Here is a 27,617-nt window from a genome sequence, read left to right on the forward strand (position 1 = left end):
AACAGTGTGGAGATTCCTTAAAAAACTGGAAATAGAACTGCCTTATGATCCAGCAATCCCACTGCTGGGCATACACACTGAGGAAACCAGAAGGGAAAGAGACACGTGTACCCCAATGTTCATCGCAGCACTGTTTATAATAGCCAGGACATGGAAGCAACCTAGATGTCCATCAGCAGATGAATGGATAAGAAAGCTGTGGTACATATACACAATGGAGTATTACTCAGCCATTAAAAAGAATACATTTGAATCAGTTCTAATGAGGTGGATGAAACTGGAACCTATTATACAGAGTGAAGTAAGCCAGAAAGAAAAACACCAATACAGTATACTAACACATATATATGGAATTTAGAAAGATGGTAACAATAACCCTGTGTACGAGACAGCAAAAGAGACACTGATGTATAGATCAGTCTTATGGACTCTGTGGGAGAGGGAGAGGGTGGGGAGATTTGGGAGAATGGCATTGAAACATGTATAATATCATGTATGAAATGAGCCATCAGTCCAGGTTCGATGCATGATACTGGGTGCTTGGGGCTGGTGCACTGGGACGACCCAGAGGGATGGTATGGGGAGGGAGGAGGGAGGAGGGTTCAGGATGGGGAGCACGGGTATACCTGTGGCAGATTCATTTTGATGTTTGGCAAAACTAATACAATATTGTAAAGTTTAAAAATAAAATAAAATTAAAAAAAAAAGAAAGAAAGAATAGATATGCAAAGTTAAATAGAGGTAGATAAAGAAGATTTATATATATTAAAGACTAACTGCAAGGGGAAAGAACAGTAGGAAAAGCAAGGAAAGGAATAAATTAAGAAAAAATAATAATAGGTTTTAAAAATTAAAAATTCAAATTAAAAAAAAAAAAGAGAGAGAGAGGAAAAAAAGGAAAACTCCACAGAACTGCAAAAGCCCAATGTAGAGGCAGAGGTTTATAACAACAATAAAAAATATGACTGAGAGAAAAAAAAAGCTCAAAAACTTAATTGGATTTCGTAGTGCCAATAAAATCAACAACTGCAACAGAGGGGTGGGGGGAAGGAAAAAGAAAAAAAAATCCAAAAGAATCTACAGAACAAATTAAAAAATAAGAACAATAAACGTTTTTCTTGAGTCACTGTGTCAGGGTCCCTCACTGGGAGTCACAGTCCACCTTACCTCCCTAGGATGCCCTCCAACACTGTGCTGATCTCTGGACCTGCTGTGGGGGCAGCTCAGATTCTAAATCTGGTCCTTCTCCTGTGTGTTCTTGCCTCCAATGTCCACAGCTATCAGAACTAGTGTGCTTTCTTTTGTGGCAGTTCTCAGTGACCTTTTATATATTCCATAGACCGAGTCTGCCTAGTTGATCATGTGGATTTAATCTGCAGCTTGTAGAGCTGGTGGGAAGGTTCTGGGTTTTCTTGCTTAGCCACACTGCCCATGGGTTTCAATTGTGTTTTATTTCTACCTCTATTTGTGGATCGTCCACTGGGGTTTGTTCCCAGTGGAACAAACTGGTAGGCTGGCCTGGAGGGCTTGGGTTTGCCCCTGTGAGGGCCAGCTGTGGAAGTGGTGCAGCTGCTTGAGTCACAGGGCTTCTGGCAGAACCAGGTACTCAGGGGAGCTGGCGGCTAGGGCAGAAGGAATTACTGTGCTCTAGAAGACTATGGCAACCACTATTGGCCAATATGCTCCAGTATTCTTGCCTGTAGAACCCCTTCCCTGACAAAGAAGCCTGGCAGACCACAGTCTACAGGGTTGTAAAGAGTCAGATACGACTGAAGCATCCCTACACACATAGACACAGGACTTTTTGGGCCTGTGGCAGCTCTGCCCCAGTGAGTTGAGCGTGAAGGTGGCACAGCTGCTTGGGTTGCAGGGACCCAAGGGGCACCAAATGTGCAGGGACACAGACTGCCTCTGCCATAGGAGTTATGGGCCTATCAGTCTTTTTTCAAGCCTCTTGTGGCTGGCGATCAGAAGGCCTCTTTAGCCAGTCTTTCTCCGTAGCTCCTCCCATTCAGGCACTTCTATCTTTTCTTCTTAATGCTGACTCAATATTCTAGAGATTCACATTTGACTATTTTGTGTTTTCTGTTACTTTTGAATGGTCTTTGTTGTTTATGTTTTTAGTTACTCTCTATGAATTCATCAACTTCTATTTTTAATTATATGAAAATTAAGTTGTAGCTTGTTATTCTTTTTAATACAATACTGTAGCCTGCTTGACCTCTCTCATACTTTTTATTTAATCTCTTTGCTAATAAGTTTTCATATATTATAAATCCTTACCTCCAAAATACAATATTTTTGGAACCTACATTCTCTTTAAAGAATAGTTTTGACAGATTTACATGAGCATTAACTTTACATATGTGTGATTCCCATGCTTATCTCAGTCCATTTTTTCTTTTAAGTTTTACTTTTAGATTTTTAATACTATTGAACTCTTAAAATGTATGTTAACATATTTTTGAAGAAACATTGCTTTTTTAATAGGCACACAAATGCTATATTTTCTGATATACATAAAAATGTCTTTCTCTTTTTCACTTTTCACTTTAAAAAGAACTCAGTTGGGCATAAAATAATTGCATCATGTCCTTTTGCTCTTAAACACTGTAGACTGTTCTTTTTTCTTATGGCAATTTGATTTACAAAGGAAAATTCCAAAGTCAACTAGTGTTTTGTTCCTTTATAATAAAATATTTTCCAGCTGAATTCTTGTGCAGATAAGTGCACACACACACACACACATTAACACACAAACACTCTCATACATATAAAAACCAATTATGGTAAATTAATTATAATTCTGGAATCTAGATAATATGTCTACAGGTTTCATTTTACTATTCTTGCAAGTTTCATGTATATTTGAACATTTTTATTTAAAAATTTGTAATTAAATCATTTCCCAAGATGCTCACAGGTGCAATTTTTTCTTTGAATCAAATTAAATGAATGCTCCATACGGTATACTAACATGCATTTCAACTCAGAAAAGTTTCTATAAATACTGCATTGACTATTGTTCCAGCTCCCATTTCTTGTTCCCTACTCTACAATGACAATAATTCTTGGATTGGATTTCAGCTAATTTTTTCCCTTGCCTATCATATTCTATTTTAACTTTTATAGTTGTGTGTTTTTGAATTCTACATTTTGGGAAACATTAATGAGTTCTTTATATCCTTGGTTCCTTGTACTTCAAAGGGAATTATTTAAAAAGTCATTTTAAACATGAGTTATTTTATACGTTCTTTTTAAAATTATTTAAATAAGTACATTAAAAAGTTGATTGCTATTTAAAATTTAACTTTCAAGAGCATCACATTTATAATCATTTATAGATAGAAAGTAATACATTTGAATTCTACTTTATTTAAAAGAGTAAAATACAGACTCACATATGTATTTAATGTCTATTTAATAATGGACCTGATACAAGCACTGAAATAACAAGTAACTATACATATACTTTTACTACACCATGCTCAAAAAAGTATTTGTGTTTATTCACTATGATGGACATGATTCATTAAGTCAATAAGGAAATTATTAAAAAAAATGTTGAAACTAAGAATAAAAAATTAATTGAGTTACTTTTTAAAAAGTAAAAATTGGCCTCAATTCACGTCATAACTTCTTTTACATAAAACAAACTCCTCTGGCATAGGTATTCATTTTCTCTCTAATAGCTTAATATAAATTACAGCTAGTCTTTGGGTTGAGGTTATCCAAATTGGATAAAGTATACTGAGACATAATCTGGATTCAAAAATCAAGCAAAACCAACTAAGGCAGATTATCATCTCTATGACTCAAAAGTAAGAAAGCAGTTCTTGTCATAGAGAATTCTTTATTTAGGTTCCACAACTGACTCAAATATGTATCTGGAGATAGTAAATTAATCACATGTGTAAGTATGCTTAACATCTTGATGTCCAAATTCAAACAGATACAGATTTGAATGGGCTTTTACTTCTTTCAGTTCAGTTGCTCAGTCATGACTGACTGACTGCAACCCCATGGACTGCAGCATGCCAGGCTTCCGTGTCCATCACCAACTCCTCTCAGAGCTGCTCAAACTCATGTCCATCAAGTCAGTGATGCCAACAAACCATCTCATCCTCTGTCATCCCCTTCTCCTCCTGCCTTCAATCTTTCTCAGCCTCAGGGTCTTTTCCAATGAATCAGTTTTTCTCATCAAGTGGCCAAAGTATTGGACTTCAGCACAGCATCAGTCCTTCCAATGATTATTCAGGACTGATTTTCTTTAGGATTGATTCGTTTGATCTCCTTATAGTCCAAGGGACTCTCAAGAGTCTTCTCCAACACCACAGTTCAAAAGCATCAATTCTTTAGCACTCAACTTTCTTTGTAGTCCAACTCTCACATCCATACATGACTACTGGAAAAACCATAGCTTTGACTATACCTACCTTTGTTGGCAAAGTAATGTCTGTGCTTTTTAATATGCTCTCTAGGTTGGTCATAGCTTTTTTCCAAGGAGCAAGCATCTTTTAATTTCCTGGCTGCAGTCACCATCTGCAGTGATTTTTGAGCCCACGAAAAGTTCATCACTGTTTCCATTGTTTCCCCATCTATTTGCCATCAAGTTATGGGACCAGATGCCATGATCTTCTTTTTTTGAGTGTTGAATTTTAAGCCAGATTTTTCATTCTACTCTTCCATTCTCATCAAGAGTATCTTTAATGCCTCTTTGCTTCCTGCTATAAGGTTGTGTCATCTGCATATCTGAGGTTATTGATATTTACCCCAGAATTTTTGATTCCAGCTTGTGCTTCTTCCAGCCCAGCGTTTCTCATGATGTACTCTGCATATAAGTTAAATAAGCAGGGTGACAATATACAGCCTTGACGTACTCCTTTCCCAATTTGGAACCACACATTTGTTCCATGTCCGGTTCTAACTTTTTCTTCTTGACCTGCATACAGATTTCTCAGGAGGCAGGTAAAGTGGCCTAGTGTTCCCATCTCTTGAAAAATTTTCCACAGTTTGTTATGATTTGCACAGGTAAAGGCTTTAGCATAGTCAATGAAGCAGATGTTTTTCTGGAATTCTCTTGCTTTTCCTATGATCCAGTGTTTGTTGGCAATTTGATCTCTGGTTCCTCTGCCTTTTCTAAATCCAGCTTGAATATCTGAATGTTCTTGGTTCACATACTGTTGAAGCCTCGCTTGGAGAATTTTGAGCATTACTTTGCTAGTGTATGAGATGAGAGCAATTGTGTAGTAGTTTGAACATTTATTGGCATTGCCTTTCTTTGGGATTGGAATGAAAACTGACCTTTTCCAGTCCTATGGCCACTGTTGAGTTTTCCAAATTTGCTGGCATATTGAGTGCAGCACTTTAACAGCATCATCTTTTAGGATCTGAAATAGCTCAGCTGGAATTCCATCACCTCCACTATCTTTGTTCTTAGTGATGCCGCCTAAGGCCCACTTGACTTGACTTTGCACTTCACTTCGCACTCCAGGATGTGTGGCTCTAAGTGATTGATCACACCATTGTGGTTATCTGGATCATTAAGATCTTTTTTGTATACTTCTGTGTATTCTTGCCCCCTCTTAACATCTGCTTCTGTTAGGTCCATACCATTTCTGTCCTTTATTTTTCCCATCTTTACATGAAATGTTCCTGGCTCTATGATTTTAGGGCAGTTTTTTTTTTTTTTTTTTAAACTTCAGGATTGTTTTTAAATCTCTCAATGAGGATAATAGTATTATCTGAATCTTAGGAATATTGTATTACATAATATAATACATCTAAAAGTCACTTATATTTTATGCCTAAAGAAATTCACTTGCAAACATCTGGCATATTAAAAAAGTTCAATCACCATGTTTTCAGAGGAGAATCACAAGTATTAACAATGAATAGTTGTGCCTATCAAATTCTGTGGACTCACATTTAATAGAGCCCCAGATTGAACTAAAATGGGTTGCAACATAAATAAAGTTCACTGCTGATTTCTCATTTAAAGAAAAAAAAAGATGAACAAGCAGCCTTTTAGGGATAACGTCTCAGAATAGCTTCTGATTACACACAAAGAGGAAAATGTTGAGGGATTTCACATAAAGATCAGAATATTCATATAAGACTGATAAGAATTTTAGTAGAGGAGAGAAATGATAATTAATTCTTTTAATAGTAGGCTTGCATATTTGTGATGTCAGAGGCAGGGACCATAATCTTTCTACTGAATTCTTTGCTTGATTCTTAAAATGTTCACAATTCCTCATTTCTAACCAAAGTTAGGGAAATGGCATTGCCTAGAAGACCTTCCCTTAAACTGGTCTCCTGTCTAGTATCTCCTATTTATTTCTGTTTTTGTTTTTTACCCAAAACCTTACAAACTATATATGCCAGAAACTTAAGACATAAGTTCCCTCCTATAAGGGCAAGATGATATGAGATCCAAAGATTTAGTTCTAGTCCAATAACTCAAGCACAATAAATGTACAGTGAGTATTTATTATTCTGATAAGAATCAACATGTGGGTCTCCAGAAATTCTTATGGTAGTTTTTTAGAACTGTCTATTGGAGAAGGAAATGGCAACCCACTCCAGTGTTCTTGCCTGGAGAATCCCAGGGACGGGGGAGCCTGGTGGGCTGCCGTCTGTGGGGTCGCACAGAGTTGGACACGACTGAAGCGACTTAGCAGCAGCAGCAGCAGCAGCAGAGAACCACAGAATATATTATTAGAAAATACCAAAAGAGTAGGTGTAGAAGGATTCTGGGCTTGCATTAAGCTTCAGCCACAGAAAACCTATGTGACTTGCACAAGTTATTGAACCTCTCAATAACAATGTTTTCATATGAAAGAAAATAATAATACCTACTTCAACGACTGATTGCACATTAACTCTCTGTTAACTATGCTTAAAATAGGTTATAATAAGTAGTAGGCATTTTTAAAGTATCTGCTCTCATTTTTACTTTTTTTGTTTTTACTATGCTATCTCTCCACTTTGGGGACCTCAAAATTAAACATTTTTAAATGTTTTAAGATAAAAGACTAGAAAATAAATGATATAAGATATAAATGAGGACAAATGAACAAAAACACAAAAATAAATACAAAATAAATAACATATTATGACAAAAGAGCCAAGAATATACAGAGGGGAAAGGACAATAAATGGAGCTCAGAAAACAGGATAGCCACAGGTAAAAGAATAAACCTGGAGTACTATCTTACAACATGCACAAAAAAATAAGTCAAAATAAATTGAAGACTTGAACATAAAGACCTGAAACCATAAATTTCCTAGAAGAAAATAGGCAGTAATTTCCTTGACATCAGTATTGGCAAATTATTTTTTAGATTTAAGAGCAAAAGCAAAGGCAACAAAATAAAAAACCAAGTGGGAGTAAATCAAACTAAAACTGCTGAACAGCAAAAGAAACCATCAACAAAATAAAAATGTCACCTATCAAATGGGAGAAAATACTTGCAAAATCATATATCTATTAAGGCATTAATCTGCAAAATATATTCAAAAGAATTTAAACAACTCAATAGCAAAAGTCAAATAGTCTGATTTTAAGATGTGCAGAGGATATGGATAGACAGTTTTCCAAAGGAAACATACAAATGATTAACAGGGACATAAAAATGTGTTCAGTATCACTAATCGTAGTATGTGTGTGTACTAAGTAGCTTCACTCGTGTCTGACTCTTTGTGACCCTAAGGACTGTAGCCCTCCAAGCTCCTCTGTCCATGGTATTCTCCATCAAAACATACTGGTGTATGTTGCCATTTCCTGCTCCAGGAATTATCAGGAAAATGGAAATCAAAATCATAGTGATATAAACTTCACACCTGCTAGAATGGCTATCATCAAAAAGATAAGATATGGCAAATGCTTGTGAGGAAGTGGACAAAACGGAACCTTTGTGCACTGCTGGTAGAAAGCAAATTGGGACAGTTACTACGGGAAACAGTATGAGTTACATCAAAAATTTTAAAAATAGAACTAAAATCTGATCCAGCAGTTCCACTTCTAGTAGTCATCCAAAAACAAACAAAATGAAAAAGGACACTAGTAATTTAAAAATATATCTTCATTTTCATGTTTGCTGCTGCATTGTTTAAAATGGACAAGACATGGAAACAGCCTAATTGTCTATCATCAAATGAATGGATAATGAAAATGTAACATATATATGTATATATATTATAGACAACAAAGTATATAATATAGACAACCATTTGCGTCTTTGCATTTCTTTCTCTTGGGGATGGTATTGCTCACAGTATTAGCAACCTCCATCCATTGTTATTCAAGAACCCTTCAATCTATTTGTCACTTCCACTGTATAATCATAACGGATTTGATTTAGGTCATACTTGAATGGTCTAGTGGTTTTCCCAACTTTCTTCAATTTAAGTCATATTAATAATATAATATAAACAGTATAATATTATTAATAATATGTTTTAATATAATTATATTTAATATAATAATATAATATTATTAGTATGAAAAAGTGAAATTGTTAGTCATTCAGTTGTATCTAACTCTTTGTGATGCCATCTATAGCCTGCCAGGTTCCTCTGACAATGGAATTCTCCAGGCCAGAATACTGGAGTGGATAGCCATTTGCTTCCCCAGGGGATCTTCCAAATCCAGTAATCAAACCCAGGTCTCCCACATTACAGGCAGATTCTTTACCATCTGAGCCACAAGAAAAGCCCATTAATACATGTAATATATATAACATTTCATATATACACTATTATATATTATAATAAGTATTATATAATTATATATTACATATAATTATATTATACTAATAATATTGGTACTTCCCAGGTGGCTCAGATGGTAAAGAATTGCCTGCCATGCAGGAAACCTTGGTTCAAGCACTGGGTCAAGAAGATCCCCTGAAGAAGGGAATGGCTACCAATTCTGCTATTATTTTATATATAATTATATTATGTGTGTGCTTAGTATATTGCTTATATTATGTTGTTAAACTGGCTTAAATAGAAGAAAGTAGGGAAAACCACTAGGCCATTCAGGTATGACCTAAATCCCTTATGATTGTATAGTGGAAGTGACAAATAGATTCAAGAGATTAGATCTCATAGACAAAGTGACTCAAGAACAATGGATGGAGGTTGCTAACACTGTAACCAGTATCATCCCCAAGAAACAGAAATGCAAGAACACAAAACAGTTGTCTGAGGAGGACTTACAAGTAGCTGAAAAAGAAGAGAAGAGAAAGGGAAACATATATTTAACTGAATGCATATTTCCAAAGAACAGCAGGTGGAGATAAGAAAAACTTCTTACATGAACAATGCAAAGAAATAGAGGAAAACAATAGAATGGGAAAGATGAGAGATCTCGTCAAGATCAAAGGAATGTCTCATGCAAAGATGGGCACAATAAAGGATAGGAACAGTAAGGACCTAACAGAAGTGAAGAGATTAAGAAGATGTGGCAAGAATACCCAGAAGAATAGTACAAAAAAAGTTCTTGATGACCCAGATAACCACAGTGCTGTGATCACTCACCTAGAGCCAGGCATCCTGGAGTGTGAAGTCAAGTGGGTCTTGGGAAGCATCATTATGAACAAAGTTAGTGGAGGTGATACAATTCCAGCTGATCTATTTCAGATCCTAAAAGATGATGCTGTTAAAGTGCTACACACAATATGCCAGTAACTTTAGAACCCTCAGCAGTGGCCACAGGACTAGAAAAGGTCAGTTTTCATTTCCATCCCCAAAGAAGGGCAATGCCAAACAATGTTTAAAATACCGTTCAATTGCACTCATTTCACATTCTAGCAAGGTAATGCTCAAAATCCTTCAAGCTATGCTTCAACAGTATGTGAACCAAAAACTTGCAGGTGTTCAACCTGGATTTAGAAAGGGCAGAGGAACCAGAGATCAAATTGCCAACATCCATTGGATCACAGAAAAAGCAAGAGAATTCCAGAAAAACATCTACTTCTGCTTCATTGACTATGCTAGAGCCTTTGACTAGGTGGATCACAACAAACTGGAAAATTCTTAAAGAGATGGGGATACCTGACCCCCTTACCTGCATCCTGGGAAACCTGTGTGAAAGTCGAGAAGCAACAGTTAGAACCAGACATGGAACAATAGACTGGCTCCTAATTGGGAAAGGAGTACATCAAGGCAATATACTATCACCCTGCTTACTTAGCTTATATCCAGAGTACATTATGACACATAATGGGCTGGATGAATCACAAGGTAGAATCAAGATTGCCAGTAGAAATATCAACAACCTTAGATGATACTTCCCTAATGGCAGAAAGTGAAAATGAACTAAAGAACTTCTTGATGAGTGTGAAAGAGGAGAGTGAAAAAGCTGGCTTAAAACTCAACATTCAAAAAATGAAGATCATGGCCTCCAGTCCCATCACTTTATGAGAAATAGATGAGGAAAAAATGGAAACAGTGACAGACTTCATTTCGTTTGGCTCCAAAATCACTACAGACTGCAAATGCAACCATGAAATTAAGACACTTGCTCCTTAGAAGAAAAGCTATGACCAACCTAGATAGCATATTAAAAAGCAGAGATATCACTCTGCTGACAAAGGTCTGTATGGTCAAAGCTATGGTTTTTCCAGTAGTCATGTGTAGATGTGAGAGTTGGACCATAAGGAGGGCTGAGTGCCAAAGAATGATGCTTTTGATCTGCAGTTCTGGAGAAGACTCTTGAGAGTTCCTTGAACTGTAAGGAGATCAAACCAGTCAATCCTAAAGGAAATCAGTCCCAAACATTCATTGGAAGGACTGAGCTGAAGCTCCAACTTAACTACCTGATGTGACGAGCTGACTTATTGGAAAAGACCCTGATGCTGGGAAAGACTGTAGGCAGGAAGAGAAGGAGACGACAGAGGATGAGATGGTTGGATGGCATCAATGACTGAATTTCTTGTGTTTGAACAAGCTCTTGGAGATGGTGAAGGACATGGAAGCCTGGCATGCTTCTGTTCACTGGGTCACAAATAGTCCAACACGACTTAGCGACTGAACAACATGAACAAATTAATATATGCTATATTATATTACATGTAATATTATATATTAGATATGATATAGTCCAATATTTATAATAATAGTAATACAATATTTATTAAAAATCATATTCCATATTATTCAGCCATGAAAAAAATAAAATTCTGCTATTTGTGACAACACAGATTGATCTACAAGGCATGATGATAGGTGATACAAGTCAGACAAAACATATACCATACAATCTTACTTACATTTAAAATCTAAAAAAAAAAAAAAAAATTGATCTCAGAGAGAACAGATTAGCAGAGACCAAGGTAGGGATTTCAGGGTAGGATGGGTGAAACAGATGGTAGTCAAAAGGTGATAACCTCCAGTTATAAGATGAATAGGTCCTATGGATATCATGTACATCAGAGTAACTATAGTTCATTATACTGTATCGTATATTCAAAAGTCGCTAAGAGAGTAGATCTTAAAAGTTCTCATCACAAGAAAAAAAAATAGCTCTATGTATATCAATGCATGTTAACCAGATAGCATGCTGATCATTTCCCAATATGTACATCATCAAACCATTACGTTTCACAATTGAAACTAATATATTTACATGTCAACTATAGCTCAAGAAAAATTGAGAATAGAATAAATAAATATAATATTTTATTTATAATAATAAACAAATGGAAAAATTAATGTAAACTGGAAATCAAGATGGTTAAATAGAAGGATGCTGAGCTTACCTTCCTGCAGGAACACATGAAAACTAATTCTACATGTTGAGCAACTCTTGCTGAAAATAGACTGGAGATTTGCAAGAAGGTCCTTTACAGACAAGGCTATAAAGAAAGATCGATGTTGAGTTTGGTAGAAAGGGAGGAGGAGCAATTCGGTCAGGACTCAGGTCCCTAGCAAGGGACATAGGAAGGTGTTATCATGAGCTCAGGGATCCTCCTTGTGGAATGAGGAGTCTGAGTCATACAATGGGCACCCCAGCTCGCAAGTTTGACATGAGATGAGTCCCCTGTGCAGGTTTGAAAACCAGCGGGACTAAAGGTGGGCTGTAAGAAATTTAAGCTCCACTCATGAACAGCGCACTTGCTAATAACTGGGAACATGGTGAAGGCAGCAGATTGAGCCTGCCTGGGGCTCTGGCCATTTTCCACCACCACCCCAGACTGCATCGTCCTCTGCTCCAGCCATTCTTGTTCTGATGCATCTCTCCACTAGGGGGAGGAGCTTTGCCAAGGAGAGTGCAGACACAGAGAGAACAGCTCAGACCTGACTCTGCCTCTGACCAGGGTGAAGACTATTATTAGCGTTCTGCAGAGGTGGCAGACTGAAAACAGCCTTGGGCTCTGAACCATTTGCCAGGACCTAAGGGACACCTCCAGGAAGACCCATGCTCTCAGCAGATACAACTCTCCCACCGAACCCACTGGACACATGCAGAATGCATAGAGACACTCCTGCACAAGACACCCCTTCAAGACTGGGACACAGAACTTTTCACCTACTGTCAGACAGACAGAGGAAGATAAACAGAATGAGAAGACAGAGGAATGTGTTTCAAATCAAAGAGGAGAAACACCATGAAAAATCCCTAATGAAACAGAGATAAATAGTTTACCAGTTAAAAGATTGAACTCTTTAAGAATAAGAATGCTAATAGAACTGGAGAAAACTTAGATAAACTGAATTTTAACAAGGAATTGTGTTCAGTGAGTCATGTCTGACTCTTTGCAGCCCTATGGACTATAGCCCGCCAGGCTCCTCTGCCCATGGAATTTCCCGACAAGAATACTGGAGTGGGGTGCCATTTCCTACTCCAAGGCATCTTCTTGACCCAAGGGTTGAACCTGTGTCTACTGCCTTGCAGGCGGATTCTTCACCACTGAGCCACCTGGGAAACCCAACAAAGGATCAGAAAATATTAAAAAAAAAAAGAACCATTCAGAGCAGAATGCAATAACTGAAATGAAAAACAAACTAGAAGGGCTTACTGCTGCTGCTGCTGCTAAGTCACTTCAGTCATGTCCGACTCTGTGTGACCCCATAGATGGCAGCCCACCAGGCGCCCCCATCCCTGGGATTCTCCAGGCAAGAACACTGGAGTGGGTGCCATCACCTTCTCTGAGAAGGGCTTAACAGCAGACTAAGTAATACAAAACACATACGTGATCTGGAAGACAGAGTAATGGAAATCACCCAATTGAACAGCAAAAAGAAATATATATTTTTTTAATGAGGATAGTTTAATGAGACAATATAAGGCATATTAATATTTATATGATATGGATCCCAGAGGGAGAAGAAAGACAAAAAGTGTTCAAAAGTATATTTGATGAAATTATGAGACTAAAATATTACTGAAACTAAAGAAAGAAACAGATTTCCAGGTATGGACATTACACATAATACTGTGTAATATATTCCTATTCTCAGATTTATATTCACACCATGATTATACCATGTTTCCAATTCTCTGGTGGACAGAAATAGTTCTGTGTCCTTTCTGTGTATATACATATCGCAACCCCATCTTTTACTTATATTCTTTTTCTGCCTTTCTATTAATACTTTAACTTCAAATGCCTAAAGCGTCTCTTTATCAGATGTGCAGGCTTTACATGTGATACAATGATCTCATCTAGTAAATTAGGACCCTCATGTCAAGGCTTCATGAAATATGAGTGAATTGTACTGCAAAGTGCTAAATGTGAGGTTTTAAATAATAAATAAAGTCTATATATGAGCTGAGTGGATGGTAGACCTTCTTTAAAGAGTATTATTTTGTTAAACTGTCTTCTGACATATGATGTGATGAGAAAGAATAATACTACTTTGTTTCTACCCCATTCCAGTACATCTCTAATGATAACATCTTTTTAAAATACATTTAAGGAATTAATCCATAAAAGCAGATCTAGAAATTCAAATAATAGACAATGGCGAGCTTGGTTATACAGGTATCAAATAACCTAAGGGAAAAGAATTTTTGATTGACCTCCTGACTTAATGAGGTCACAAAACTATAGTCATTCTGTTATTTCACTTAAGAGTATTATGTACCAGACAGTCACTGTCTGAAAACATTGAGAAGCACGAAACTCAACTCTAGGATAAAGCTCTGTGGGCCCTGAAATAAACCATTTTTATTTCTAAAAAAAGCTAGAAATGAACCGTGGTATTACAGAACCTAAAACTGCAAAGTGCCCACTGGCCCATTCCCCTCCTCCCCCCAGTGCTTCTGCACATGAAGTATAACTCCCTTAAGAATACTGCCAAATGCTTCCTTCTGTTAAATGATTCAAATGGTGGTCTTGCCACAATTGCTTTCACTTTTACAGTCTGAAAGTCTCAGCATTTGTATATTTAACCTCTGACTTTTCCTTTTTTGTTTCTGTATCTCTAAAACCAGCTTAATTCAGTGGGGAATATAGACTGGTCTGTATTTTAGCACTTCCTGTACTTTGCCTACCATACAGACCTGAGTTAAGGACAATGAGAGCTAGGATCTATTACCATAACCTTTCATACATCACACTGAAACATATATTTTGACGAAGAGAAATTCACTCTCAGAATAGCCCCATTATCCTCTTTCTCCTTCCTCATCATATAACCATACAGAATTAATTTTCTTAAATGCCAAGGAACTTTTGACCAGAGAATTATTTTCTAAGAATGCTTGAAAGTACATTAATTTTTTCTTTGACTTACAGGAGAAAAAAAATAACTTTTGAAATTCGTTAGCTGGAAGGGTGCAAAATTTTGAGAGTTAACCACCTATAAAATATTAACACAAAAGGAAAAGTATGATTAGCCAACAACAGTGGGCCCCTGAGGCACTGGATCAAGGAACAAGTGGAAAGAGTTCTGAAAGACTCTGAATATGCAGAAGAAAGTCAAGGATTGGGAAGAAATGGAAAACACATTTTGCCTATGGCATACCCTCTATGTAATATGGAGTCTTGCAAAATTTCAAAGGTTTTGACTGAGATGTTGATTTATATGCACACATATGCTTACTTGATAATATTTAGATTCAGGGTATTAATAAATGATGATTAAAGAAAATTGTGGCCTCCATATGTGCCTAAGGGTAGCCTTGATAGACTTTCCAATAATTACCATTTTTCTGATTACAGAAGGGAAGTTGAATGTTAAAGAAGAATGCCAAAGTTTTAATTAAATGTGCAAGAGAAAGTTGATACTAAATCATACAAGAGAAAATTACTGAAGCATATCCAAGTTGATCAGAAGTCAAAAACTTTCAGTACAAAGAAAACCTTATAATCATAAATTCTTAATATCAACATACTCATTCATCTGATAACCCTAAAATAGAATTTTATGAGAGTATCCAAAACCAATAGTCTAAACACTGTTTTCATGGGGTTACAGAATTTTACCCTGTCCTCACAAAGTTTTTGACACAGACCCAGGATTGTATTACCAAAATGTACTAACAATAGAAAGGTATTATTCAAAGCAAAAGAACTGGAAAATGGAAAAGAGAGAAGAGTAATAGGATTTGGAAATTCAATGAACTGATTTTCTTCATATTGGCCTACCTAACCATGTGGCTATTAATTTCTGCAGTAGTCATTTCTGTACTAAACTTTGTCTCTTTGATCTAAAAATAACTAAAGAGTTTATTAAGTTCTACATAATTTTAATAGCACAGTGGAAATTAAAAAAAAAAAATTTAGACTGAAAGAGCAGACCACATTTATTACTAGCTCTACATGTTACTCCATGGTAAATAAGTTACAGTGATTATATACCCTGAGAGAGACTTGAGTTACTAAATAATAAATGATATTACTAACAAACACAATAGCCAGCATTCACTCATTGATTAAACAGGGACTGCCTGCTTATTTTCTTCCATGTACTGTCTGAGGCATAATGATGCAGACAGAAACAAATGTTTTCTTTCAAGGAGCTCTCCTAAACTGCGGGTTAATCAAGTAAAGAATCTAAGGGCTGGATTAGCACTAAGAACATAGGGGGATCATATTATATTGCTTATATGTAGAATCTTAAAAAAAAAGAGATACAAATGAACTTATTTATAAAACAGAAATAAAACCACAGACAGAGAAAATATAGTTACCAAAAGGGAAAGGCATGGGGTGGGGGATAAATTAAGTTTGGGATTAACATATACACACTACTATATATAAAATAGATAACCAACAAGGACCTACCATGTAGCCCAGAGAACTATACTCAATATGTTATAATAACTTATAAGGGAAAAGAATTTGAAAGTGAGTACATAAATACATATTTACATCTATTTATATAACTGAATCTCTATACTGTACATCTGGAACTGGCACAACATTGTAAATCAACTATGCTTCAATTTAAAAGTAGCATCAAGTTATATAACTTAAATATGTACAGTTTATATATGTCAATGATATCTCAATAAGGCTATTAAAAACAACATGGAAATAAATCCCCCAACTCAGGAATCAGACCCTAGTCTCCTGCATTGCAGGCAGATTCTTTACCTTCTGAGCTACCAGGGAAGCCATAGATATAAATACTAAGTGAGAATATTCACCCATACTGGGGCAGCTGCTGCTGCTGCTAAGTCGCTTCAGTCGTGTCCGACTCTGTGTGACCCCATAACGGCAGCCCACCAGGCTCCCCTGTCCCTGGGATTCTCCAGGCAAGAACACTGGAGTGGGTTGCCATTTCCTTCTCCAATGCATGAAAGTGAAAAGTGAAAGTGAAGTCGCTCAGTCATGTCCGACTCTTAGCGACCCCATGGACTGCAGCCTGCCAGGCTCCTCCATTCATGGGATTTTCCAGGCAAGAGTAATGGAGTGGGGTGCCATTGCCTTCTCCGAGATACTGGGGCACAGATTGGCCTAAATCAGAGGTGTATCAAGTATCCAAAATAGCCCAAGGTCCATAAGTCACTGTCATCATGGATCTATGCATAGTTCTCTTTAGAATAACTTTATATCACATATGTATATGCCTATCTAATATCGTCTTCAATGCTATATACCTGAAACTAGCTCAACACTGTGAATCAACTATATCTCAATAAAAAAAGAAAGAAAAGATTGTCTTTGGTTTTGCTTTAACTTTCAATTTCACTTGCTTGTACTGAAATAATGAACAATCAGGAACATATCATTTAACCTAAAACTAAAGCAAACTGGCATATGTGTTATTGGTGGTTCATATCTCCCTACTTCTCTCTCTTTCTTTCTTCTATCCTTCCCCACTAGCCGTCACAGAAATAACTATCACTCTGGACTCCATGATTACTTCCAAGTTCTTAATTCTTTCAAAATAAACACATATACCTAAGTACTATGCACCATGGTGTTGCTTGTTTTAAAGTTATAAATCTTAAAACCTGATCTATGTTTCAAAGGCTGAGCAGGTACTATTTGAATTATGTACTTGCTATCTAATCAAGAATGTTTAAAGTGGTGTTAATATCTTCTCTAGAATGATAGGTATAAGTTCATCTCTTTCTAATTATTATGAACAGGTCAGTTTGTAGGGCACCAAAGTGAGGGATTGGCAGAAAAGAAAAGGCCGATTCAGTGTAAGAAGAATCTTTAATTCTTTTCCATTTTCATAGTCAATTCTTGTGATCATATTATTACTCTGTGTGTGCGTGTGCTTAGTCACTCAGTTGCGTCTGACTCTTTGTGGCTTCATGGACTGTAGTCGGCCAGGCTCTTCTGTCCATGGGATTCTCCAGGCAAGAGTACTGGAGTGTGTTGCCATTTCCTTCTCCAGGGGATCTTCCTCACCTAGGGAACAAATCTGTGTTTCCTGCATTGCAGGTGGATCCATTACTGTCTGAGCCACTGTCACTTAAAGGTCTAGCAGGAGCATTTGGGCAAATTTTCAAAATATAAATATGGGTAAAAATCCTGCATCCAGTCCCATATGGCAAGGAGACCTCAGCCCAAGCCCCTTAGATGTTTATGAATTACTTTATGTGATCCCCTTATTAAACCTTGGAGAAAAACAAAAAAATACATACTAAGCCAGTTAAATACTTCTCAGTATGTCTAAAATCTGAGGATCTGCTACTTGATGAAAGAAGGTACTGTGAGAGGTAGTATGTACAATGGTGAAGAATGGGGATCCTTTCTGTGTTGTCAGTTTTCTAATTAATTTAATAGAAATGATATCATTATAGAATCTTGTGAAAAAGAACCTGATAAATAGTCCTTGTTACTAGAATTAGATTTTGTCTTGTGTGATTGTTGTGAGGTTTCATTAACTACACTTTCTTCAGGTATAAATTATTAGTGACATCACAGATATAACTTTTACTTTTTATATACAAAATATGTATATTGATATATGTTTTCAATCATAAAGTAACCAAGAGAGATATCAATTAATTACTAAGTTTATAGCCTTACGAGATCTGTGGCTTATACAACTTAGAGGATTAAAAAAAAATATATATATATATATATATGCCAGCCTTTGATAATTTAATTGTTAACAACAATTAAATTATCAAAGGCTAGCTTATACCACTCACATCAGAAAATCCAGAAAAATAGTGTAAATTTCTTTTTAACTTAGCTATCTTAATTGACACGGCTTTATGATATGTTTTGCCAGATAGTTTTGGCTTAAAATTCTAACTTTTGATATAATAATGTTTTTGTAATCGTTTTCTGTAGAGAAAGAGTTGAAATTGTCTTTTAGCATGGCTGATAGAAAAACATTGGTTATTTTTATTTAGCTCTAAGATTTGAAGGCACAGTTAAATATATGCCCAAAGGAAAGGACATTGTTTTAAGCTGAGTGTCAGTCAAATAAAAAAAAAAATTATAGAAATCATTAACTGGCTTGATATATTTGTCACATCATACCTCATTTCCCATATCCGTCAAGATCAGGGTGCCATGGGACAGAATGTTCATACTGCAACACAGCCTTTGTCTTCATACCTTTATGTTACAATGTTACAAATTGGCAGAGAACTTCTGGAAATCTCTCCTACAAGGGGATAGTGAGCAATATATTAACTATGCACAGAAGTCATTGCCAAATCACAAAGTGATTGCCAACCAGATAACCTACTAAAATCCAGACAAAATATGTCCCAAGCTTCCCCTTAGACAGACTCCATAAAAATGCCCAGGGATACTTCGAAGACACGTGACACAGAAGTTCGAGTGCAGAGATGATAATATCAAGTGACTTTAATTGAAATTACTTATTCTGGTAAATTTCAGTTAAAATGTAAGGCCAACAGAATACATTGCTATGGTTTCTGCCAGGGTTCTGAAAGGAGCTCATGAAAGTTAAGAGATGAAGAGTTTAAACTCTGATCTTATGCTGGCTAAATTTTGCAAGTAAGAAGTAAATATATTTTGAAACTCTGCACTAATTCAGCACTAACTGCTGCAAAAGATAGTACTGATTATAAACACGAGAAAAAGTACATGTTTTCTTATAAAATAACTAAAGTACACATTTCTTTCAATTTCACTTGAAGTTTTGGGGACAAATATATCAGATAATTGACAAGAAATCTAAATGCTATTTATTTTTTTGTATGGAAAAACATAGATATATTCTGAGGTTGAATGACATTCTTTTAGGGATGTACATGTTAATAACTTTTACACAAGTCTCATGCTTATAATAGGTGCTTCGGTCTCCAAAATTTAGGGCCATGAATTTTTTATTAAAAAAAAATCACATTGGGTTATATGTACAAAATATTTATGACTCTTTAAGAATGATTAAAGAATTTTCCATGCTAGGGTTACTTTTTCCTACATATAAAATAGAAATGGCTTCAGTGATATCCAAGTGTTACTAAATAGGGGAAATAAATTATTAAAATTTATTATCAAACAATAGTTCCTGAGATCATTTTGATTAGGTATAAATCATTCAAGATACATAATTTAATATTCAGTTCAGTTCAGTCACACAGTTGTGTCTAACTCTTTGCGACCCCATGAATCACAGCACACCAGGCCTCCCTGTCCATCACCAACTCCCGGAGTTCACCCAGACTCACGTCCATCGAGTCAGTGATTCCATCCAGCCATCTCATCATCTGTCGTCCCCTCCTCCTCCTGCCCCCAATCCCTCCCAGCATCAGAGTCTTTTAAAATGAGTCAACTCTTCGCATGAGGTGGCCAAAGTACTGGAGTTTCAGCTTTAGCATCATTCCTTCCAAAGAAATCCCAGGGCTGATCTCCTTCAGAATGGACTGGTTGGATCTCCTTGCAGTCCAAGGGACTCTCAAGAGTCTTCTCCAACACCACACTTCAAAAGCATCAATTCTTCAGCACTCAGCCTTCTTCACAGTCCAACTCTCACATCCATACATGACCACAGGAAAAACCATAGCCTTGACTAGACAGACCTTTGTTGGCAAAGTAATGTCTCTGCTTTTGAATATGCTATCTAGGTTGGTCATAACTTTCCTTCCAAGGAGTAAGTGTCTTTTAATTTCATGGCTGCAGTCACCATCTGCAGTGATTTTGGAGCCCCCCAAAAATGAAGTCTGACACTGTTTCCACTGTTTCCTCATCTATTTCCCATGAAGTGATGGGACCGGATGCCATGATCTTCGTTTTCTGAATGTTGAGCTTTAAGCCAACTTTTTCACTCTCCACTTTCACTTTCATCAAGAGGTTGTTTACTTCCTCTTCACTTTCTGCCATAAGGGTGGTGTCATCTGCATATCTGAGGTTGTTGATATTTCTCCCGGCAATCTTGATTCCAGCTTGTGTTTCTTCCAGTCCAGCGTTTTTCATGATGTACTCTGCATATAAGTTAAATAAGCAGGGTGACAATATACAGCCTTGACGTACTCCTTTTCCTATTTGGAACCAGTCTGTTGTTCCATGTCCAGTTCTAACTGTTGCTTCCTGACCTGCATACAAATTTCTCAAGAGGCAGATCAGGTGGTCTGGTATTTTAAATATATTAAATTCAGAGTATTGACCACAGAAGAAAATAGTGGCTCAATAAAAATTTATGGTTTGCACAAAGTAATATAATTTTGCAAATAGGATTAAAATTCAGGTGTTGGGGCAACTTTCTCATGCAAAAATATCTTCTCCCAAAGCAAAGTGAGTGCATTTGTTAAATGATGTACTCTACATGCATTTCCTAATAAGACATTAGTATGTAATTTGCAACAAGGCATCATCATTAACATATTCAGTTCAGTTCAATTTAGTCGCTCAGTTGTGTCAGACTCTTTGCGACCCCATGAACCGCAGCATGTCAGGCCTCCCTGTCCATCACCAACTCCTAGAGCTTGCTCAAATTCATGTCCATCGAGTCAGTCATGTGTGTTTAAAACTACAAGCCAAAACATAGGGCCAAATGAATATACTTTTGTGTGCTATCATTAATTTCAAATGTTCAATTAACTATAGGCTGAATACTATATATCATAGTGAGGATCAGTTGTCAAGACCCTGCATCCCAATTTTCTTCTGTCATAAGCCCACTGCTTTATCACAGACACACTGCATTAGGAAAAACTTTCCCCAAACTGAAATCACTCACAGAAAAATGGGCTTAAAGCTGGTTAAGAGGTTTTCAATAGCCATTTGGTCTTTTTATAGGGAGAGATTCTTCTTGGCTTTTCAAAATACTCTTCTCATTTTGAAACCAACATAAAATCTGATTAATGTAACAGGGCTACCTTACACTCTCCTCCATCTATAAATTTCTGCACTCCCATGTATTTGAGAACCATCTGGATCAGCGTCATAAAATGGAGAACAGATGGGCAAGAGACATAGGGCATTGTGAGGAAAACTACAGGGAATAGGACACAGTATTATTTGTTATTATTTACAGTCATGCTAGATATTTATCATGCATATATTGTTAGGAGATTTACATTTTCAAATTTCAGAAAATAAAAACCTTCAAAAAAAGTTTCCATGAATACACCCTTCCTCCATTGGAAAATGTTATTTGACACCATTATTATAGTTTAGCAATGGAACATATTTCCTCTTTAAGATATAAAGTGCACTGGAAAGGCCCAACTAAATATATAAAATATGCATAAAGCTACCAAATAGCCATTAGGAACTAAATGGGATTAAGGACTCTTATGGTAAGTGGCTGTTGCTGAGAATGGACTGGGGACAGCAGGAACGGGAAAGAGGAAAATATACTGAGAAGTTAGGGGAGAATGCCCAGAAGCCCAAAATTAATTCACAGGCTTAAGATCATAGAAGGAGGTTGAAAAAGTGGGGAAACATGACAGAATTTACATGATTCTTTCTACAACTTTGTATCATGTGGACACTCTTAAAATATATTTCACTCAATGTATGCATGCTAAATCCCTTCAGTTGTGTACCACTCTGTGCAACCCTATGGACTGTAGCTTGTTAGGCTCCTCTGTCCATGGGATTCTCCAGCAAGAATGCTGGAGTGGGTTGCCATGCCCTTCTCCAGGGGATCCTCCCAGCTCAGGGATCAAACCCACATCTCTTGTCTCCTGAATTGGCAGGTGGTTCTTTCCATTAGCATCACCTGGAAGCCTCATGTTTCACTCTGGATAATGAGTAACAAATGGTTAGTCAGTTTTTGTTCAGTGTCTAGAAGCACAGAAATCATGCTTGTAACCACCTTCCTTTAGAGAAGTTATGTATTTCAATTTCACAATATATGTAATGTCAGAGTTGTAAACAATATGAAAGAAAATTTCTCAGAATGAGCAATCACCTTAATTTTTACATATTTTGTATGCTTACATGGAAAGCAGAATTCTCTTTCCTTCATAAATCAGGATATGTTTCCTAAAGCATATCATTGTATGTTGTTTCTAGAAGGAGGTTTTGTGTGTTAGTCGCTCAATTGTGTCCAACTCTTTGCGACCCCATGCACTGTAGCCCACCAGGCTCCTCTTTCCATGGAATTCTCCAGGCAAGAATACTGGAGTGGGTTGCCATTCATTCCCTTCTCCAGGGGATCTTCCCAACTCAGGGATCCAACCCAGGTCTCCTGCATTGCAGGCAGATGCTTTGCCATCTGAACCACCAGGGAAGCCTAAAGGAGGTTTTACTCTTAGACAATGTGTAACATCATAATACCATGACATAGTCATAATAATACGCTATGCAGTTGCTTTTGTTTATACTTTAAACTTTCTGAAGACTTTAGTTTCCCTCTTCTGAATAAGTAAAGAACCCCAATTCTCCTTTTTAATGATTTTCCTCCTTAGTTAACATGAAATATAATTATTTCATGATAATTAAACAAAATAGCTACATTTTTGAAAACTGTCCTACTGTTTTATGTATACATTCTCAATAAATCTCCCAAAATGTCTTGAAGAGAATATTATTTCTGTCTCCTTTTTCAAGTAATAAAACTGAAGCTCTGAGAAGCCAGGTCACACCACTAGCAGGTGGGAGATCCTGAATTTGAACCCACACAGTTAAATTCCAGTAGACTTATACTCTTGCTGACCCTGTTTTTCTGTCCTACTCTGGTTCTTATGTGCATATTATGTGCCAAGAACCATTCACAACTCTTTACATGTACTAATTCAATTAATCTTTCCTCACTATTAGGTACCACTATTATACTTACTTTATAAACGAGGAAACTGGTAACCTGAAGTATATAATTTGCCTAAATCCACCTGTTAAAGCAGAGGAAAATGTCAGTGACTTTAATAATAGAAGAAAATGTATCCACCTAGTCTCTGTACCCCAGTGTACATCATCCAGATATGCTTGCAAGCAGCACTAAGAAGTGAAGACAGACGGCCTGACTCCCAGACTAGTACTTTCTCAACGCTTATTCAACACAGAGCACACATCAGCTGAGCCAAACCCACCGCGAAGGATGCTGCTTGTCTCATCTTCCTAATTTCCACAGTAAAATCTTGAATTTCCACATTGAGTTGTGGTCCAATTGGTCCAGACATCAAGCTACAAAAATATCTGAATTGCTGTACATAGTTACCAGAATTTGGTATAAAAAATAAAATTAAAAACCAAGAAAATTATGTAGGATATTATACAGTTAAAGTTATTAAAGTAATGGTGTATACCATAATAAATACTATATGCTATGTTTATGTGGTTAAATTTCACTCATCTTTTCCTCATCCAGAACTAGGGAACTCTTTACACAGCAGTAAGCAGCTATAATCTGCCTTATCCTCTCTGACTCCTCTTCTCTCACGTCTCAAATAGCTCACAGCATTTCTGAACTACTTTGGAATGATCCTTTCCACATACTACTTCTTTTATTAAAATTGAATATAAATAGATGCTCAAATTTTTAATGGTTTATGTTTAGATTTTAAATACAACTTCCACTCAGAGATTAGTTAAATATCAAATTAATTTAAAGTCATTATTTTTTCTCTACTGAGGAAGAGAATTGAATGGAAACAATAGAATGGGAAAAACTAGAGATATCTTCAAGAAAATCAGAGATATCAAGGGAATATTTCATGCAAAGATGGGCACAATGAAGGACAGAAATTGTATGGACCTAATACGGAGAAGGCAATGGCAACCCACTCCAGTACTCTTGCCTGGAAAATCCCATGGACGGAGGAGCCTGGTGGGCTGTAGTCCATGGGGTCGCTAAGAGTCGGACACGACTGAGCGACTTCACTTTCACTTTTCACTTTCATGCATTGGAGAAGGAAATGGCAATCCACTCCAGTGTTCTTGCCTGGAGAATTCCAGGGACGGCTGAGCCTGGCGGGCTGCCGTCTATGGGGTCGCACAGAGTCGGACATGATTGAAGCGACTTAGTAGCAGCAGCAGCAACAGAAGCAGAAGATATTAAGAAGAGGTTGTAAGAATACACAGAAAACTATACAAAAAAAGACCTTCATGACCCAGATAACCACGATGGTGTGATCACTCACCTTAGAGCCAGACATTCTGAAATGCAAAGTCAAATGGACCTTAGGAAGCATCACTACAAACAAAGCTAGTGAAGGTAATAGAATTCCAGTTCAGCTATTTCAGATCCTAAAAGATGATGCTATTAAAGTGCTACACTCAATATGACAGCAAAATTAGAAACTCAGCAGTGGCCACAGGCCTGGAAAAGGTCAGTTTTCATTCCAATCCCAAAGAAAGACAATGCCAAAGAATGCTCAAACTACCACACAACTGCACTTATCTCACATGCTGGCAAAGTAATGTTCAAAATTCTCCAAGCTAGGTATCAACAGTATTTGAACTGTAAACTTCCAGATGTTCAAGTTGGATTTAGAAAAGGCAGAGGATCAAATGGCCAATATCTGTTTGATCATCAAAAAGTCAAAAGAGTTCCAGAAAAACATCTACTTCTGCTTTATTGACTACACCAAAGCTTTTGACTGTGTGGATCACAATAAACTGTGGAAAATTATTCAAGAGATGGGAATACTAGACCACCTTACCAGCCTCCTGAGAAATCTGTATGCAGGTCAGGAAGTAACAGTTAGACATGGAACAATGAAGTGGTTCCAAACTGGGAAAGGACTACTCAAGGCTGTATATTGTCACCCTGCTTATTTAACTTATACGCAGAGTACATCATATGACGGGCCAGGCTGGATGAAGCACGGCTGGAATCAAGACTGCTGGGAGAAATATCAATAACCTCAGATATGCAGATGACACCACCCTTATCGCAGAAAGCAAAGAAGAACTAAGCCTCTTTTTGAAAGTGAAAGAGGAGAGTGAGAAAGCTGGCTTAAAACTCAACATTCAAAAAACTAAGATAGATCATGGCATCCGGTCCCATCACTCCATGGCAAAGAGATAGGGAAACAATGAAAACAGTGAGAGTTTATATTTCTGGGCTCAAAATCACTGCAGACAGTGACTGCAGCCATGAAATTAAAAGACGCTTACTCCTTGGAAGAAAAGCTATGACCAACCTAGACAGCATAGTAAAAAGCAGAGACATTATTCACTGACAAAGGTCCATCTAATCAAAGCTATGTTTTTTCCAGTAGTCATGTATGGATATGAGAGTTGGATTATAAAGAAAGCTGAGCAATGAAGAATTGATGCTTCTGAACTGTGGTGTTGGAGAAGACTCTTGAGAGTCCCTTGGACCGCAGGGAGATGAAACCATTCAATCCTAAACAAATCAGTCCTGAATGTTCATTGGAAGAACTGAAACTCCAATACTTTGCTCACCTGATGTGAATAACTGACTCATTGGAAAAGACCCTGATGCTGGCAAAGATTGAAGGCAGGAAGAGAAGGGGATGACAGAGGATGAGATGGTTGGAAGGCATCACCGACTCGATGGACATGAGTTTGAGCAAGCTCTGGGAGTTCATGATGGACAGGGATGCCTGGCGCGCTACCATCCATGGGGTCACAGTCAAACTCAACTGAGTGACTGAACTGAACTTAACTGAGGAAGAAGTTCATCCCAAAATGCCTCTCTTTGCAATGGCATTTTTTTCCATTAACTTCACTTCCCTGTTAGTCTAATATCTATCCTCTGTGTAATCATATTGGTTTTATCAGGTGAGGTTGATACTGAAGTAGCATCAGCTATGAAAGAAGGGACAGCAGCTGAAATGAACTACTATGGTACAGATAACTGGTATATACTGATGTAGAGAATGCCTGTTTGTTTAACAGAATTTTTAATAAAAAATGAATTTCTTGATAATGAAATGTGCCATTAAACATTGTAGCTAATTAAACGCTGCTGTTGCTACTGCTAAGTCGCTTCAGTCATGTCCAACTCTGTGCGACCCCATAGACGGAAGCCCACCAGGCTCCCCCATCCCTGGGATTCTCCGGGCAAGAACAGTGGAGTGGGTTGCCATTTCCTTCAATGCATGAAAGTGAAAAGTGAAAGTGAAGTTGCTCAGTCGTGTCTGACTCTCAGCGACCCCATGGACTGCAGCCTACCAGGCTCCTTTATCCATGGGATTTTCCAAGCAAGAGTATTGGAGTGGGGTGCCATCATGCAGCCAATTATAAATATATGCATGCATATAGATGAGTTATTAACTTGATGAGTTTGGAACTAATAGTTAATTCACAGGAAACATATAACCAAAAGTCAACTTTTACTCACGTTCTATTAGGAGTTTCTTTAAACAGTAACTACACCTCAGGACTAGTTTGGAGCAGCCGACAGCAGACTGGTCTGGGATGTTTTATTTGGTAAGCACAGGATTTACAAGGATTTCTAAAAACACACAGTCATCAGAATGAAGTGCAAATCCCTACAGGGTACACAGTGTTACAAAATCTGGAAAATAAACATTATGTGTTCTAAGTAGCCAATCACATAAATGGCAAACCAAACAAAGCATGGAAAGTTTAGTTTCTGCAAAATAATATTAGCTCATGACCAAGTCATATTCTTAGGTGTAAAAATGCATATGAGAAAAATAAATATCATATGATATAACATATATGGAATCTAAAAAAATGATAAAAGTAAACTTATTTATAAAGTAGAAATAGAGTCACAGATATAGAAAACAAATTTATGGTTACCAAAGGGGATAGGGAGGAGGGATATATTAAGAGACTGGAATTGACCTATACATACTACTCTATATAAAATATATAGTAACTAATAAGGAC

The 27,617-nt window shown here is 37.0% G+C and overlaps 1 long non-coding RNA gene across 1 annotated transcript in view; it reads right to left on the minus strand.

The window, feature by feature from the left end:
* Positions 1 to 18,489: 18,489 nt before the first annotated feature.
* The window catches only part of LOC139182688 (uncharacterized), a 44,715-nt gene continuing 35,587 nt past the window's right edge, over positions 18,490 to 27,617 (minus strand). The window contains exon 3 of the long non-coding RNA XR_011566212.1: positions 18,490 to 19,035. This is a non-coding gene — a long non-coding RNA (uncharacterized lncRNA). The remainder of the gene's footprint in view (positions 19,036 to 27,617) is intronic.

The sequence above is a fragment of the Bos indicus genome, chromosome 4 (genome assembly GCF_029378745.1).
Source record: "Bos indicus isolate NIAB-ARS_2022 breed Sahiwal x Tharparkar chromosome 4, NIAB-ARS_B.indTharparkar_mat_pri_1.0, whole genome shotgun sequence".
Classification (NCBI taxonomy): domain Eukaryota; kingdom Metazoa; phylum Chordata; class Mammalia; order Artiodactyla; family Bovidae; genus Bos; species Bos indicus.